The following is a 19,329-nucleotide window of genomic DNA, read 5'->3' on the forward strand; positions in this document are numbered from 1 at the left end:
GGATTGAAGTTTCGTAAGAAGGTACAGAAAGAGGACGGACTGTAGTTTCTTGTGGGTGTTTTTCAGATCCAAAGGTCGAAACAGTGACTCGTGGCACGCCGTACAAGTTCGCTCTACTGAACTAGTCTATAATCAAGTCACTGTGGGAGATTTCACATAAGTCTTCCATGGAGAATCCAATTTGGGTCAGACTTGTGGCATTGGAAAGAGGGCACAGAGGGCTACTACATATCACAAACTCAGGACTAGATAATCAGAGAGTACAGAGATACATCAGAGGCAATATCGAGCTCCTACAAAGTGAAAAAAGGTGTGTAGATTTTCTTAAATTTTTGCTTAAGCTTGGTTTGAAAATTTATTTTGAAGGAATTCAAAGGGCATAGTAGAGCATTATTATCGGTAACTAATGCCCCGAGGAAAGAAAATTCAAACACCTAGTAAGGAACCTGAAAGCTCTGGCATGACTCATGAAGAAGAGGAAGAAATGCAACATGATATATCAAAATTACAAGACCAAGTGCAACAACTGTCCCTTACACAAAAAGGAACAAAATCTAAGATGGAGGGTTTAAAGAAAGGTGTAGAAGCTAAGATGGAATGTTTAAAGAAAGGTGTAGAAGCTAAGATGATTGAAGTGGAAGCTAAGATGGATGATTTGAAGATAGATTTGAAGACAGACATGGAAGAATTGAAGAAGTTGCTACAAGAAAGGGTCACTAATGGTGAAAAGGTAGTAAAGGAAACTCATGATGAGAACAAAAGAAATGTTAATCATGATTCCATAGACTCTAATGTTGGATCAAAGACTCACCATGTTCCAAAAATCGATATGAGGAAGTTTGATGGCAAGGATCCCGCCACATGGATATTACAGATGGAGCAATTCTTCGATCTCAATAATATGCAAAACACACAAAAGGTACGTATGACAACTTTATATTTGGAACCAAATCAGTTTGTATGGTATCAATGGCTTTGTTCTCGTAAACAATTTATCACTTGGGCAATTTTTACGGAATAATTGATAGCACATTATGAGGATACAAAAAGCAACACTTTTTTTAGCCAATTGATAAGTCTCAAACAAAAGGGTTCAATAATGGAGCACAATGAGGAGTTCCAAAAATTGAACATAAGGGTAAAAGATATTCCAGAGGAGCATAGGATTGATGTGTTCATAGGGTCTTTAAAGGACAATATCCAACATGATGTGCGCCTTTGGGAACCTGATTCATTAGAGAAGGCATTCAAGTTAGCAAGAAAAATGGAAAGAAAAATTATGGCAACTAGGAAGCATACCATTCACAACTATAAAGATGGAAGTCTTGTTGCCCATAGTCCTCCACAACCTACAAGGTTGACACCACAACAATTGGAAGAAAAAAGAGCAAAAGGGCTTTGTTAGAATTGTGATAGAAAATACACAAAAGGTCATAAGTGTGCTGAGAAGAAATTATTCTACATAGATTGTGAAGAGGAAGAAGAAAAGGAGCAAGAAAGGTCAAAAGAAGAGGATATATTCCAGGAACAAAGCCTAGATGAAGAACAAATAAATCGGACCATATCTTGTAATGCATTGGCGGGAATTACCACTCCTCAAACCATCAAGATAGAAGGACAAATCAAGAAGAAAAAGGTAATAGTGTTGATTGATTCAGGAAGCACCCACAATTTTATTCATTGTAGGGTAGCAAAAGAATTGAATTGCTTCCTATATCCAGCACCAGAGTGTCAAGTGATGATTGCAAATGGAGTAACAATAAATTGTTCTGGAAAGTGCCATAATATCAAGCTATCCATGGGAGAATATGTATTGACTAGCCCAATGCTTTCCATTCCAATGGGAGGTGCTGATGTTGTACTAGGAGTCCAATGGCTACAATCCTTGGGTACAATAGCTTTTAATTTTCAAGAACTTTTCATGAAATTTTATTTGGAAGGAAAGGAAGTTGAATTAAGGGGTATTGCAGGGAAACCAGGAAAGATAATCAACTCTAATGGCATGACAAAGCTTCTAAAAAAGGAGCAAAGAGGTGTAATTGCACAATTATGTTCGCTAGATGTTTCCACATTGGAATCATCTATTTCTCCAGATCTCCAAAAAATCCTGGACAATCATTCCAAGGTATTTGAGACTCTCAAAGGCCTCCCACCTATGCGTGATCATGATCATGCTATTCATCTGATTCAGGGAAGTGTTCCTCCAAACATCAGGCCGTACAGATATCCATATGTCCAAAAAAGTGAAATTGAACGTATGGTTGCAGAAATGCTAGAGGTTGGTATAATTCAACCGAGTCAAAGTTCTTTCTCAGCTCCAGTAGTATTGGTGCACAAGAAGGATGGATCATGGCGCATGTGTCCAGATTATAGGGAGCTCAACAAGCTCACTATTAAAGATAAGTTCCCCATTCCTGTTATTGATGAATTACTGGATGAATTGCATGGATCAATTTACTTCACCAAGTTGGATCTTCGTTCGGGATATCATCAAATTAGAATGAAGATTGAAGACATTCCAAAAATGGCATTTAGAACTCATGAGGGTCATTATGAATTTTTGGTCATGCCTTTTGGCCTTACCAATGCACCTTCAACATTTCAAGGTTTGATGAATTCAATTTTCAAACCATTCCTTAGAAAATTTGTGTTAGTATTTTTTGATGATATACTAATCTACAGCAAGTCTTGGAAGGATCATGTTGAACATGTTGACAGGGTGTTACAACTATTGAAGGAGAAACAATTATATGCAAAAAGATCCAAATGTTTCTTTGGAGTCCAGGAGGTGGAATATTTGGGTCATATTGTATCTCATGAAGGAGTTAAGGTAGACCCTAGCAAAATTAAAGCCATTAAGGAATGGAAAATCCCCACATCCATAAAGCATCTGCGAGGATTTCTTGGGTTGACAGGGTATTATCGCAAGTTTGTTAAGAATTATGGGAGAATAGCAGCACCTCTAACAACATTATTGAAGAAAGATTCATTTTCATGGACTTCGGAAGCAACAAAGGCCTTTGAACATCTTAAAGAGGCAATGTGCCAAGCACCGGTCTTAGCTACGCCGGACTTCACAAAAACCTTTATTGTGGAATGTGATGCTTCAGGAAATGGAATTGGTGCTGTTCTAATGCAAGATGAAAGACCCATTGCTTTTGAAAGTCGTCCAATCAAGGGAAAGTTTTTAAGAAAAGCTATTTATGAGAAGGAAATGTTGGCAATACTCCATGCACTTAAGAAATGGCGACCCTACCTAATGGGAAGACACTTCAAGGTAAAAACGGATCATGATAGCCTTAAATACTTTTTAGAACAAAGATTATCCTCTGAAGAGCAACAAAAGTGGGTCACAAAGATGTTGGGTTATGACTTTGAAATCATCTACAAAAAAGGGAAGCAAAATGTGGTGGCAGATGCACTCTCAAGAAAGGATGAGGATGTGAAAGCATTGTTGTGTGCCATTTCTATTATCCAACCAGATTGGATAAACGAAGCAAGGGAGGAATGGAAGAATGACGAAGAAGTGTGGGCACTTATTCAAAAGCTACAACAAGATTCCAGTACTTCTGATACATTTAGCTGGAAAAATGATTCGTTATGGTACAAAGATCGCTTATACCTCTGTAAGAATTCCCAGCTAAAACAAAAGATTCTTATGGAATTGCACACTTCTCCCTTAGGAGGGCACTCAGGATTTTTAAAAACTTACCACGGGGTTAAGAAGGAATTTTTTTGGGATGGCCTTAAATCAGATATTCAAAAGTTTGTGGCGGAATGTTTGGTTTGCCAGCAAAATAAAGTTGAAACAATTAAGACACCAGGTCTATTACAACCTTTATCCATTCCAAGCCAACGTTGGGAGGAGGTTTCAATGGATTTTATCACAGGTTTACCCAAGTCTGAGGGAAAGAGTGTCATCATGGTGGTAGTTGACAGACTTACAAAGTATGCACACTTTTGTGCATTATCACATCCATTTAAAGCTAGTACAGTTTCTACTGCATTTATGGAAACAATTCAAAAGCTACATGGAAACCCAAAGATTATTGTAAGTGACAGAGATCCCATTTTCACTGGAAATTTTTGGACAGAATTATTTTCTTGTCTTGGTACTCAGTTAGCTCATAGCTCATCTTATCATCCTCAATCTGATGGGCAAACTAAAATAGTAAACAAATGTTTGGAAGGATATCTTCGTTGCTTTGTATCTGATAAACGGACACAATGGGTCAAATGGTTGCCTCTGGCTGAATGGTGGTATAACACTTCCTTCCATACAGCAACAAAAATGACCCCATTTATGGCACTTTATGGGTATCAACCACCATCCATCACATCATATTTAAGAGAAAATTCTAAGGTTCAGGCAGTGGAACATCACATCGAACATCAGCAACAAGTCCTCCAACTCTTAAAGGATAACCTCGTGTTGGCACAAAATAGAATGAAACAACAGGCAGATCAACATCGCAGTGAAAGAAGTTTTGATGTAGGTGATTGGGTATTCCTACGGCTACAACCATATAAGCAAATGTCCCTAAAGCAAGCTAAGAAGGATAATAAATTATCACCAAAGTATTATGGTCCATACAAGGTGTTGGAAAAGATTGGTACTATGGCATACAAATTGGAGCTTCCTGCAGCTTCTCGATTGCACCCAGTTTTCCATGTTTCATGTTTAAAGAAGGTTATAGGTGACAAGCTCCCAATTCAAACAATATTGCCAGAACTTGACGAGGAAGGAAAAATTATATTGGAACCGGAAGCAATCACAGAAACAAGAACTCGACAGCTACGAAATTGATCAATTTCAGAGTATCTTATCAAGTAGAAGAACTTATCTGCTAAAGATTCCACATGGGAGGATGAGAATTTTATGCAGAAGTATCCAGAACTGCTCAAGCGTTGAGGACAACACTTTTTTGAAGGAGAGGGGCATGTTGGGTCCCTATAATACTAGTGATTACCCCATTACTATTGTAGTTATACCCCCTATTTATATTGTTGTGCCCCTATTACCCCCATATTGTTATTTCTGTGCCCCATAGAATCCCTCTATTGTTATTTTTGTGGCTTTATATTATTATTGTTAGGTCGGCTGGATTATATTGTGACTACTTAGACTCCTATATATAGAAAGGAGGTTTTGTCATTTGTATCATCCAAGAATTGTTCATTTATGTAATGTAAAGGAGGTTTCCCCCTCGAAGAGGCTGAATTCTAAGGCATGGATCTCTCTTTTCTATCTTTTTGTGAGCTGGTTTCATAATAGCCATCATGTACTGTTTTTGAGTTGTTGATTTGATGTTTTAAATGATTAAACAGATTCCCATTGTCGGATATCATAGGTGGTTATAGTAAGTTTGTTATAAGTGGTTACAGTAACGACGGTCTGCAACAACTCAAGATTATGAAGTATGGTATACATGTATGTAAAGAATTGGTTGCATGCGCTTTAAGCTCTTCCTACATGGCTACATTGAGTGTTGTGTGAATGGCCTCTTTAGCCTCCTTCCTCAGCTGAGTGACCTTCATGGCCCTCTTCTGAGCCTCCACGCTCACAGTTACCGCGACCTTGCGCATCGAAGCAAATGAAATTATAGCCGTGGTTAAGACCACTTTGGCCGAGACAAAATCCGACTTTGAGTTAATGGGGCGACCGTGGGTGCCCTTGAAATTGTTGTTGGGGGTCCTTGTTTGGGCCTTAACTGTGGTTTTTCAACAACACAAAGCGCATGACATGCGGATTAGGGTTCTAGCTGTGTAGACATAGGAAGGGTTCACTCATGGGAATTACCATGGGTAGATTGGTGGTCGCCATGCGTTGCCAATTGATATGGATGCTGCGAGGATAGGTGGAGCATTTCAAGAGACCCTGGGTGGAGCTACTGCATTCATCTAGACAATAGTGGAAATACATGTGACAATGAGTCACGAGGACACAGGAGTTGTAGAGGATATGGTACAGGCCCTCTACCTAAAGCTAATGGAGGCAACACCTATCCTTCTCGCAACGACTACACTTTGACTTGGCCTTCTCCTCCTCCTCCCCAACTTCTCTTCACACTTACATCTCTTCCATCATGTTTTTCAGTTGTCTATCTTTGTTGTTTCACCAATTTCTTCGCTATGGATTTTTTCTTTAAGGTAATCTCCTCCTAGCATTTGAACTCCATTGAGTGTAGGTACACAGACAATATGGGGATTCGAACCGCGCTCCCCTACTTCACAAAATCGAAACAACTAAAAACAAGTAACAAACCTTGTCACCGAGAACCATTTCGAACCTATTGTTAGTCAACCATTTATAGGTACAGAGGGAATGGGAAAATAGGTGAGTTGATCTGGTCCTACCAGTTTCAATACCACATGTTCTGGTCAGGTGAGACACTTCTAGGTTGTTTCTTTGCATAGGGATTTTATATGATCAAAATGAATTAGAAGGTCGTCCACGTAAAGTAGTATTGATAGAAGGTGAGATAATAAATGGAGAAAATAAAGAGATTTATTTTTCTAAATAAAAAATTTAATTTGCAATTTTCTATATTTTAAAAGTTGTTTTAAATTGAAAAATATAAAATTTTATATCAATATTCTTATTAATCTATTACAAATTAGTGAAAAAGATTTATTTTTAAAGGAAGTGAGTTGTTAAATATCTAATTTATTTAAATCGAAGATTTATACGAAAATTTTCACTTAAAAATAAGATTTGTTTATCTAATAATTTATTTTATTTATCTCGTATTTTTATAAATTTGGAATATAAAGAAGAATTTTTACCAAATTATTTTTGTTCATGTTTTTATGTTGTATTTTGTTGTTTATGTTTTTATGTTGTATTTTGTTTTAAATGGTAGTTAAAATTACTTTAAAATTTGTTGGTGTTGTTTATAGCAAAAGTCATATATCATGGCAAAAATTATATATGTATAGTCGATGGAAAAAACCATATCATGGCCAAGGAACTAGTGGACCAAAGTTAAGACGTTTTATTTTAAAAGAAAATATTAATAATAAAAAAATGTTTCAATGTCAACCATAAATTAGTTATTTCAATTTTCATATTAAGTATAGAGAGAAATAAATTGAAAGTAAAAACTTCCATACCATATAGAAAGAGGGGTATTTAATATGGAGTTTGACATACTATATATATATATATATATAGATATATATAGAGAGAGAGAGAGAGAGAGAGAGAGAGAGAGAGAGAGAGAGATTATATTTAAAAATATATTAATAAGAAAAAAAATGTGGATAATATAAATATAATATTTCAATATCCATGTTGAGAAAAATATTTCAATGCCAATATTATGATAAAAAAATCTTATGGTTAAAAAACATTATGCTGAATAGGTCAAAATCAAGGAAATGTTTATTTTTTTTTTCTATATCTATCAAAATAGATGAAATCTTTCAAGATTTAAACCTCCTTTTGAATGTGATGCTCGAGAAAAGATTTGAACTATGAGAGATTTGATCCCTCTCAACACTTAGTAGATCCAAAACTAAAATAAATCTAAACTATTAATATTAGCAATTGCACCAAATATTGCAAAGGGAATGGCATAAGGCAATAGCATATGTCAACTACGACATTTGGAGAAAAAATCAAGGATGTGATTAATAATAAAAAATCGTAGCAACAATCCAACCAAACAATTTGAAATTCAATCTTAGCAGAGATGACCCATTTGAGTCTAATTTCCTTCAGTGTTAATTTCTAAACATACACTAAGAACATGCGATGTCTTGTCTGCCTCCAAAACTGGCAGATTGTTCACCCAATTCTCATCCGCTTGCTCCCATATAAATGTCTCAAGTTTTCCATTTGGGGATCCGTGGTTGCTATATATTTCAAGCTTGGATTCTGCTAAAGTAAGGGTATTGCCAATTGAGTCACCACTATATGCGATTATCCGAAATGGGTTACCATTATATGAAGTTACCCTAACTAGGTTACTTCTATATATATTTATCTAGAGTGGGTCGTTGTTGTATCCAATGACTTTAATGCAGTGCTTGGATAAGAACAATGTTCTACTTCAATTTCAGTGCCTAGTGAATCCCCACCTTTTTATTTCAAATTATCACCATGTACTGGGCATTGCTTGAATCACATTTACTTTCAGATCTTAAGCCTTCATTTGAAATGTTTGCATCCTTCATTGATGAGCCCTACAATATAATCCAAATGAATGAAAATTACTATTACAAAGACAAATAAGGTTTTTATGTTCGTGTAAGTCTTGTTACATTCAATATGTATGCTCAGAGTAATTCATTGGACTGTAGTCATGTAAGTTCTGAAAATATTTGTCATTTTTCAAGTGAATCCAAAGCAGGTTAGATCATATATATGATTAAGAGGAGATGTGTTCAATATGATAGCAATGCATGGCTACAACCAAGCTTTCATTATGGGATTGAATATCACTCTAGATAAGATCATGTCATTCATTTGAATTCCCATCCTCAATATGGGGTACACGAACAAAACAAAGAGAAGGAATATTTTTTAGGAATTCCTCCTCTCTCATGGGCATTCCTCCTCTCTCATGGTATTGGAAATTCCAAATCTCGTTGAAGATGAATTCATCGTGCAAAATCCCACTTTAGAATATGATACAATTATGGAATCGAATGTTTTTTAGGACTGTGATGCCATGTATAGAGTGTGTTATCTTATCGTTTTTTCACATTTTTTGACGACACAAAGTGGAGTTTGTAGACTATTTTTGTCCTAGGATAAGAATTCTTAACCCTAACCATCTACAATGTGTCTTCATTGATCACAAAAGTGTAACACTATTTTTCCAAAGATGTCAAACATGGTGGCCCATTACCATGTCCATACTGTAAATTGAAGAACATGGTGTTTCATTCCCATCTGATTTGCAGTTGAAGTTTATGATTTTTCTCATATAATTTTAGCAGTGATGTTGAACATTCGAATAAAATCGATCCAACGCCATGCGCCCGGATCTACCAAAGAAGCGTGGGGTCGGGGCAAATAGCGGATCAAGAAGGCTACCATCAATAGACATTCCGCCCACCCTTTCCTTTGAATAGCGATTCGCCCAGGATTTATCCCTTACCGGATAAAGGGATAGGGGAGTGCGCGCTACACCATACCATAAATAATAAAAGTAGGATGTGGATCCAAGTACGAGCATTCTCCTATTTCGACTTCCTTTCCCATTATCCCTATCGGTTTGGGAAACTACTATACTCTTAGATAAGATATACGCTATTTGCTGGTTTTGCATGGATGGAAACCTTTGTCCCCTTACATAATGGGATATGAGTTAGAACAGTGAGATGCACAATAACTTCTAGATCCATTTGGTTTTCTTTCACCCTCCATTGACTGAATGTATGAATAAAATGTTGTCGAGATCAATCACTTTTCTTCTATTTTGTCTTCTTCAGACTCCTACCCATTGGTGTAGTTTCGATCATGAACCTATGGCCTTGAGCAACTAATATCTTTACAATAATACATAAAATAGATAGAGAACCCTAAATAGATAGAGAACCCTTCAATATCTAGATAATAAAATTTGATATTGGAGAGAAATAAATGGACTAATCCATGTAACGCATTTAATCAAATTGATTGGGGAGGGAATGAAGATATGGTAGAGCAGAATTTAGATTATCAATTGAAGGAAGGAAGAGTAGTAGTAAGATGAGTCATGATATCTATCATCATCCTAGAAATTGGGTTCCCACAAGCCGGTCCCTAGTCTCATGTGTAGTAACGATCTACGTTTCATGTTGTTTGAGGGGTGATGGGAGAGGTGAGGAGGGGCGGTGCGCTGTCTCTCCGGTGAGCTGCCCATCAGGGGTATGGACAAGGGATGAGAGGTCTTAGCTAGGGGTGGTACTCCCTGGCTTTAGGAAGGAATGTGCTGTGCTGAAGTCTAAAAAATTTAAGTGAAGGATGGATGGCTTGTCGAAAAGAGCCTTTCTCCTTGGTAGCGTAGAAGAATTCATTGGCCTACCTACTAATCACATTAGGTGGGTGAAAAAGGAAAGGTCCCGGAGGGGCTTGCGCTTCCTAGTGCAAGGATTTGACAGGCTGACCTTTTGGATTGGTTGGTCCTGATCCTGAGCTAGAACTCGAGCTCTGCTCAAGGGCCTTATAGCTCAGGTATCCCAACCCTATCAAGAAAGCAAGTTCAGCGCCAATGAAAACATATAGACTTTCTTTCTGTTTCCAGCCAGTTTGTCCAACCAATCTTCTAATGCCACCATTATGACAGGCTCATATAATATTACCATGCTTGTTGACTTCACTGGGTTGGTCCTAAAGGTAAACCCTCCCTTTTCAAGTAACGTCCTCTCCCTCTCCCTTATGGTCGAGCACCTAAAGGTTCTTATGGTCGACCCTGCTTGCGCATCCTGAAAGGCCCTATTTGGTCCTTGCCCGATGCGGACAAGCGGGTCAACCTCCTCTCCCTTATGGTCTTTAGGCCTTACGGCTCCTTGCTCTCCTTTTGTCGAGCAAGCAATCAATTCCTTGCACTAGGAAGCGCAAGCCCCTCTAGGTCCTTACCCCTCACCTCTCCCATCACCCCTCAAACAACATGAAACATAGATCGTTACTACACATGAGACTAGGGACCGGCTTGTGGGAACCTAATTTCCAAGATGCTGACAGATATCAGGACTCATCTTACTAATACTCTTCCTTCCTTCGATTGATAATCTAAAGTCTGCTCTAAAAAGTATATGACTTTTCTAAAAAGTCATATACTTTTTAGAGCAGACTTTAGATTATCAATCGAAGGAAGGAAGAGTAGTAGTAAGATGAGTCGTTTCTTCTACTACGAATGCTGGAACCCTAGGACGATGGAGTTAGCCCTAACCCATTGATGTCATGAAGCCAGCCCGAAAGACAAAAAAAGTAGGTAGCTATGGCATGGGCATGAACCACCCCCCCTTTGTTTACTAACTAGAACTAGACCTGGCTGAGAGCCCTGTACCTTTACTTAGGCTTCGGAGGGACTCACTATACAGGATTGGTAAGCTCTATGGGGTGAGCAGTTATGGGGCAGGTGCAATGCCCACCATAGATCTCTAAAGGTCCCCGATGAGATCACTGGCCATGATCTCCCTGGGTTCCAAAAGCCCAAGGACAAAAGGGCGCTACTTTATAAACCACACCAATGGGGTTGTTACACTTGGCAACAGTGTGGAGTCGTCTCGAGGCCAAGCCGATCAAGCAGAAGTTGCGAAAGATGCATCCAAAAGTCTTCTAGTCAAAGAGGAGCTTCAAAACATGATCGACATGCTGTCGACTATTCTGATTGGATCTCTAATGTCGTCCCTTTAGCCAATCAAATTGGAGGTATAAGGATATGTACTGATTTCTGAGACATTAACAAGGCATGTCCTAAGGATGACTTCCCGCTACCCAACATGAACATGATAGTCGATTCCACTGCAGGGTACGGAATGCTATCTCTTATGAATGGTTTCTCTGGGCATAATCAAATTCAGATAGTCGGGTCAACATAAGACTTTTACAACTCCATGGACTCCAAGCGAATGCCCCAAATGGTAGTAAGCAAAAAAAAATAATAGTTTATCTCTACATGCGTTAAAAAGGAAAAACATACCTTATTTGTAGTTGATAATTTGAGCATAACTCAATAGTGACTATCCCCTGTTTTATGGCTTAGTAATTAATAAATTTGGAAATATTAATTCATTAATGAAATTCAAATTAGTTTGAATTTAGAGTTCCTATTAAATCAGTGTAATGTGGCGAATTTTGTTTTGTTGCATTGACTTGGAATGTGATCTGTATATATTCATAGTTTCTAGATAAGAGGACACTCAATTTTTGTGTCACAAACATGAAATTATTGTCTCTTTCCCTACACATTCTTGTGGGTGCCACAACAATCTCACTTCTCCTGGTGCTTGTATCAAGTATGTAAACTGTATTCAATTTGGTAGTCCTATTATTATTTTTTTAATTGAATCAAATGACCGGATACAAATCTCATGCTCTTTCAATTCATTCATCGAAGAGATTCCCCACATGTGATGATTATAGGTGTACAAACACCCGCTAATAGAAATACATCTCTCGTAAAATGCACTTCTCACATGTGCCCAATTACAAAACATTTGCATGTCAATCTCAACCACAAAGAGTATTGGAGAGTGAAAATCCTATCACAAAATTCAATTACATGATGAATTACAATGATTGGAATATTGTTGCTGAACATCCAAAGTTCAACAACTTGGCCCAAATTTTCACCTTCAACTACAAGCCACTTGATCCATATGCATCTCTGAGTACGTAACTCAATCCTTTTCTCTTATCTTTTCACACTTCACTATTTCTGACGACACCTTTTCAGTTTTTCATTTAATGCTAATAAGTTAAGATATCCATGGTCTTGTTTATGTCTTTGATGTGGCCTTTACAGATGACAATGCATTGTTTTGGGTAACCAAATACTACAATGATATGATTTTGGAAGTTGAACCAATGGGTAATGTCCAGTCTGAATTGTTTCTTAAAAGGGATAAAAGAAAACATTCAATCTAAAATAAAGGTCAGGGTTCCCTTGAAGAATCTACTTCTATGGCTAGAAATCACTTCATCTATACTCTTTTCTCATATGCTATTGACTTACATTGTTTTATTTGCAACATTTTGTGCACTTGCTAGTTATAAGACATTTAACATTTACTTTATAACATATCAACTCACGATCAACTTCATCATAAACCTCATTTAAGTCGTTTATAATAAATAGTAATAATAACAACATTGAACCTAAATTCTTCGTTGAATTGGCCGAGGAGTGTCAGTAGTCGGGAGTGTTTACAGAGACCATTCAAATGACAATGCCAACCTCTGATCTCATAGTGGGGGCCGACCTTTGACTTTCTTTCAATAGGAGCCACAAAACAAATATGTGCATATAGATATGTGTGTTTACAACAACCACCTCTGACCTCATATTCAACACGATCTCCGACTTTCTTCTACGAATCCCCAAAAACCTAACATATGTGTTTATAATTTATAATTTTTCCTTTTTTACATAAAATATTACTTCATAAATTTAATTTAAAATAATTTATTCTTTTATCAACAAAGAAACAAATTCAAAATCATTATTTTGTAAGACATTTATTTAAACCAATTTTACAGAAAGATTATTATTCTTCTTATCTAAAATTTTAAGATAACAAATCCAAAAAATACCTACAAATTAAAATAAAATCAGGATTAAAATGATTAAAAGATACTAACCCACCAACCCTCGTCTAAAGAATAAAACAATTTGAATATGGTTCATAAATAACAAAAACCGAAAACAACTAACTTAAACATTAGTTGCAACTTCAAGACTGCTTGAACCTCGACCGTTTCCAAGCTGGATCGGAGCTCAGCCTTTTCCTTATGATTCTTCTCCAAAGAGCCACCAGTCCCGACCACAAAATTTGTCCCTACCTCAACTACGGGTTTCCTTTGACTCCAAAGAAAATGAAAGATGTGAAATGGAGATAGATGCCCCTATAAAAACAAGCATACATGACTCTAGAATGTAAAATGAATATAAAAAAATCGCATACACGGGTCTGCTAAAACGCAAACATGCATCAACTTCTGACATCGCAAATCATCACGCCCAACTGTGGTTGGACTTATCTTCTTCTCAAGCTATTTTTTTATGCCAATAGAAATCCAAGCCCCCCCACCTATCTAAAACAACACAATGTGTAGTTGGAGCCACCACCCTACTCACGAGCCTTTTGAAAATGCAAATATCCATATACTCTCGACTTCGCATGTTTCAGAGTAAATTCTAGGAAATCTTCACCATAATCACTACAAAAAATCATGGAATTAGGGTTGACAGACAATTTAGAACTAGAGCATATGGAATCAGCTTTGGCACCTTGGCCACACGACTTCTTCAAATGCAAATATGGGCCAACTTGTGACCTAGCATTAGTTAGTCAATACTGGTTTATTCCTACAATATTGCATCCAAACCATCGAAAATTGAGCCGAAAATGTATTTAACACTTCAAACCTCTAGAACCAACTTTTCTGACAAAAGGAACTCAAAAACTCACTAGGTTTCTGCCACTAGAATCCAGTAATCCGCTTACCCAAACAAGTCTTATGCTCTAAATTATAAAGCCTCACCTACAAGTTATACAAAACAATGAACCATTAGAACTCCAAATTATGCACAATGACCATTAAACTAGAAAATAATGCTCATACATTCACCTATCAAATCGTCATCAAGGAAGTTCGCAAACCTATGTCCTTCCACATAGCCAAACAATTTCAACATTTCGCACAAAAATCTTACTTCTCGCATAACCGAAGTAAAAAAAATTCAGCTGATAACATGAAAATTTTGAAAACGAGAAATAAAGTAAGAAACAACAAATCTAGCCTCAATGAGTGCCACAACACCAAGAAAAAATAAAACAACCACTTTGAACAACAAAAATAGCTAAATCCTCTTCTTGACGATCCATAATAATAAATTCTCCACCAACACTACTGAAATGAAATCAACACCACCAGAGCTCAAATAAACTAACTCCGAGCTATACGAAGATTGGCCCTTCCCTATACCTACACTGTCAAATCCAATCTACTGTGCATGGCAGGATGACGTTGACTGTCGAATTCTTGAGACAGGGATGTGGTGGCACGCTGATTGCACACCAAAATTTCAGCCAAAAACCTAATGTTAACTATGGAGATTTGAAGATTTGTGCTAGTATGGACTAACTAATAGCTTCTAACCGGTCATAGATGTCATTGCCTAAGCAATGACATAATATTTTTTTTTTCAAAAGTTATACAAATTTTGACTAATTAAAATAAAAATAATATAAGAAATAATTATTATTTTATAACGTTAACTCATATTGTTATCCAATTTTTTATTTAATTGTTTTAATTTTTACAATTATCTTATATAAATATCACGTGAGTGTTATTTGAGAAAAATGTGGAGTGCTACCACTATCCCACTTGGTTATGTGATTGGGGGATGTGGCAACATGCGTCCATAGTGGATATCAAAGGTTTCGTTTAGTACATGACAAAACCACTTTGGAAACACACACCATGGCTATTAAATACATTTGCAACTGTCACTGGTCACATCTTCCTTGACTGCAACCTAATTATCTAGCTTTTATGTTAGAATTTCTCTTGTATGAATCATCACTCTCTACAAATTCCAAGCATGTCAGCTTTAATCTGGGTTCTATCACTCCATAGTATTAATTACGTCAAGTTTTGGAGAATTATATTCCATGGGAATTACCAGGAAGCAATTATTGGGATGTTCTTTTGGTTCATCTCCTTGTAAATCATGAGAGCTTGCTAGGCGAGGATCAAAAGGCTTTGGTCTATCCCCAAAAATCCAATGAACGAGGCCCTTCGATTCCTCATTTGAACACAAATTATGAAGAAAATTATTTTCCATTCACTCGAAAACTTTTCTCCATAAAGTTGTAACTCTTTCCCTGCAAGCTTGTTGGGTGCTCCCCTTTTTTCAAGCTCATAACTCATTTCCTAAATGGTTATGGTTTCTCTCGATGTTGGACAAAGCAACCTTGGAATGACTTTGCACATGTCAGGGAGCCTTTCTCTTGTGCATGGTTATACCTCTTCCCTTTTGGTTTCTTTTTTAGTTTTCTATTCATATTAGACTTATTGCTTGGATTTCTAGCCTCTATGGCCACATAGTCTTGTCGCCCTAGTTAATTATATGTGCACTTCCTCTCCCCCTCATGGCTTTCCTTCTCTCACAGCATATCCCCCACTAGGAACTTTTCCTCACAGGCTCCCCTCCCATATCCCTTGTCAGTTGTTTCCTCACTCTTCTATTTGGGCTAGATTTGGTGCTCCCTCCTACTCACCTAAATTTTCCACACATGAGTTTTTGTTTGCCACCTAATGTCCATATTTAAGTTTTTTGGCCATTTCACCTTTCTTATTCCCCCCTCATGCCTTGTCAACGCGCTCGTGTCTACAAGGGGGCATCATATTACCAAGAATGAGACACATGAGGTAGTACATGCATTCATCACTAATTGGAGGAAATTCTTATGTGGTTCAAAGAAATTACTCTAGGCCCTATTCAGGATGAGCTCACGTATGTCAAGAGAGAGGATACCTCCCAAAGGAAACATCTCTTAGATATCGAGGTTCTAGATGAGCTACCTGATTGAGTTCTAGACATCAGGCATACACATAGGTTCTTTAACTAGTACATGTACATACACAGTGGATCTATATTGTCATATGAAATTTCTCTTAGGAAAGGCTATCCTGAACCAATATGAGAATACAACAAATTCTCTCCACTTCATAGAACACTTTCAATGACACATGAAGGACCTAAATCGATGACTAGAGCGCATTGAGCAACACCTTGGCATCACTCACCTAGTTGGTGGTGCACTAGGTGACAACAAGGATCCCATTTAGGTCACAACTACTCATTCAGACCCATCGATCTAGTCTCCTGCTATGTCCCTAGTTTCTAATTCTCCTGTTTTGTCAGTTTATCTCCATGACTAAAAAGGCTTATATTTTAGCCTCTGTATATGTATATGTATATGTATATGTATATGTATATGTATATATATATATATATATATATATATATATATATATATATATATATATATATATATATATATATATATATATATATATATATATATATATATATATATATATATATATATATAAAGAGTCTCTTATTCTTATAATTTTGAATGGTCTCTTTGTGTGACAATTTGGTAAAATAAGAATTTTAACTTCTATTTATTAATTATATTAAATTTTAAAATTAAAATAAATATTTTTTATATTTTTGAATTATTAATAAAAATTTTGTTTTCTTATTTTTAAGAATTATTATCTATTATTGTTTGACAAATTCATTTTACAAGATACAAAAATTTCATTCATGATAAGTATTTATATGTTAGATATAAGACTTTCGTGATCCATAATGTAGATAGATGTCTTTCAAATTAATCACATAATATATCAAAAGTATTTATATTTATCTTTTATTATTATTTTTACACACACACACACACACAGATATATATATATATATATATATATATATATATTTTACCTTAAAGTAGAAGTATAAAATTTGCAATATAAAAAAATTATAATATAAAAAAATAATTCTCGTTTTATAATGCCAATCCAACATGATATTTTTTTTATTTAATTATTTTAATTTTTATAATTATATTATATAAATATGTTGGATGAAGTGTATGTGGGAGAAAGTGTTAGGGGTGGGTCATCGTTGTCTCACGTAGGCATGCGATCAGGGATGTGGCAACACAGCCCCATAGACCAGGTCAAATGTTAGGTTTGGTATGAGGGGATACCACTTTCCACCACACATCATGGTCATTAAATATCTCTAGAACTCTCATTCTAGTCACATTTACTTCAATTGCGACCTAATTCTCTAGTTTATATGCCATAGTTTCTCCAGTGCGAAGCATCACTCTCTACAAATGCCAACCATGGCAACTTCAATCTCGGTTTTGGCACTCCACAATTTTAATGATGATGGCCATTGGAGAATTTTGTTCCATGGACATTATCAAGAAATGAAAATTTTGGAAACAATTATTAGGATGCTTTGTTGGTTCATCTCCCTATAAATCATTAGAGCTTGGTAGGTGAGGTTAAACAGACTCTAATTGACCCTTGAAAATCTAACCAAGGAGGTACTTCTATTTCCAATTTAATGTCGAAGTAGAATGTTATTAGAGAATGTTTTGATGCAGATAAGTGACAAAAGGGCATCGGATGGAGTTAGATACTTACAACATAGGAAAGCGGAGAAGCATACATGGCCACAATGACAACCATCCTCGAAATCCCCACCAGCTTTTTCTTATCCTTCTGAACCCTAAGAGCAACCAGAGAAACTGTTGAGATGCATGCAAACACCAACGTCACACCCACCATTGTTCTCAGCATTTTTTTCTGCACACCAACAAAGAATCAATTATCCATTGTTGTCATTTCCATCTTAATATAGACATGCTTGAATTCATTCATCCAACAAAACACAAAAGAAAACTAATTACTAATCTAACATCCAGCTCATGGGAAACGAGTATTTTTATTATGAAACAATAAACACATACTGTAGATACATGTCTACCATGTATTCATGTATGTAGATAGTGGAGATCTATCCAAAAATATCAACATAGGGAAATTTGTCAAAAAAAATAGATAACATGTCCTTATACGTTGTAAAAGTACAGTCACAGATAAATGTTTTGTTAATGCAACAAAGACATATAGAGACTAGTTTAATATGATATATACTAGCCACTTTTTAAAGTCCATAGCAGAAAGTCTAAACATCTGGTGCATATTATTATTAAGGGACAGATAATAACAAACTAGGAGTATTGAAACCTACCTTGGCTGTGGGTATAACGTATTTCAGAAAGATGCAAACGAATATAAACTCTAGCACAATTCTGACCCCATTGATGGTCAACACCAAGATGTTATGCAGACCATGACTGATCAGAGGTGAACCATACCATGTGTAGAGTAGAGAATTTAGCAGGGCTATCACATATGGGAAGCTTGAGAAACGCTCTGTCGATCTGTTTCTTACTACTCTCCTAAATGTGACCGTGCATCAAAACATTTACAACATCAAACTATTATTCAACATACACTTGTTTGCCGAAATTATAAGGCAGATACTCGTAATAAAAGTGACAAATCTTACATTGGTGCTCCATGCAGTAACAAGGCTGTTGTGTTTCATGTTACATAAAACATGAAGGAGTGTTCCCATTTTCACCCATCAATTCGGCTTAAATTAAACCAGAAACCTAAAATCCAGCATATGGAAATTTGGTTAAAACTTAGAAAGAGTGGAGAAGAGGACCAAGAACCTAGAATGCCAACTACTAAAAGCAGGTAGCTCCTCATTTTTTCTCTGTGAAAAGTCTAACAGAACCCAAATAGTGTGGGTAACGAGACAGAGGAGGAATCGAGGCAATGTTGCTCTGTGAATGGTGCAACAAGCCAAGGGATCCAGAGGTATTTATAGAGGAATTTAGACAAAGGAATTCATGAGGTACCGCTTATGGTTCCATCATGGCCCACATGAGGTCGTGGCATGTCTAAGCGACGTGTAAAGAAGGAATGGTGGCCTTTGTTTCTTCACTGGGAACCACTCCACCAACCTTAACCTCAAATTTTTCATTGATCATTACGTCAATTCC

General features: G+C 36.5%; 1 pseudogene; it reads right to left on the reverse strand.

Annotated features, from left to right (window-relative positions):
- Positions 1 to 5,379: 5,379 nt before the first annotated feature.
- Positions 5,380 to 18,040, reverse strand: LOC149158554 (uncharacterized; annotated as a pseudogene).
- Between the last annotated feature and the right edge of the window lie 1,289 nt (positions 18,041 to 19,329).

The sequence above is a fragment of the Pinus tabuliformis genome, chromosome 5_2 (assembly GCF_031772625.1).
Source record: "Pinus tabuliformis cultivar Carrire ecotype Pingquan chromosome 5_2, CPIR1, whole genome shotgun sequence".
Classification (NCBI taxonomy): domain Eukaryota; kingdom Viridiplantae; phylum Streptophyta; class Pinopsida; order Pinales; family Pinaceae; genus Pinus; species Pinus tabuliformis.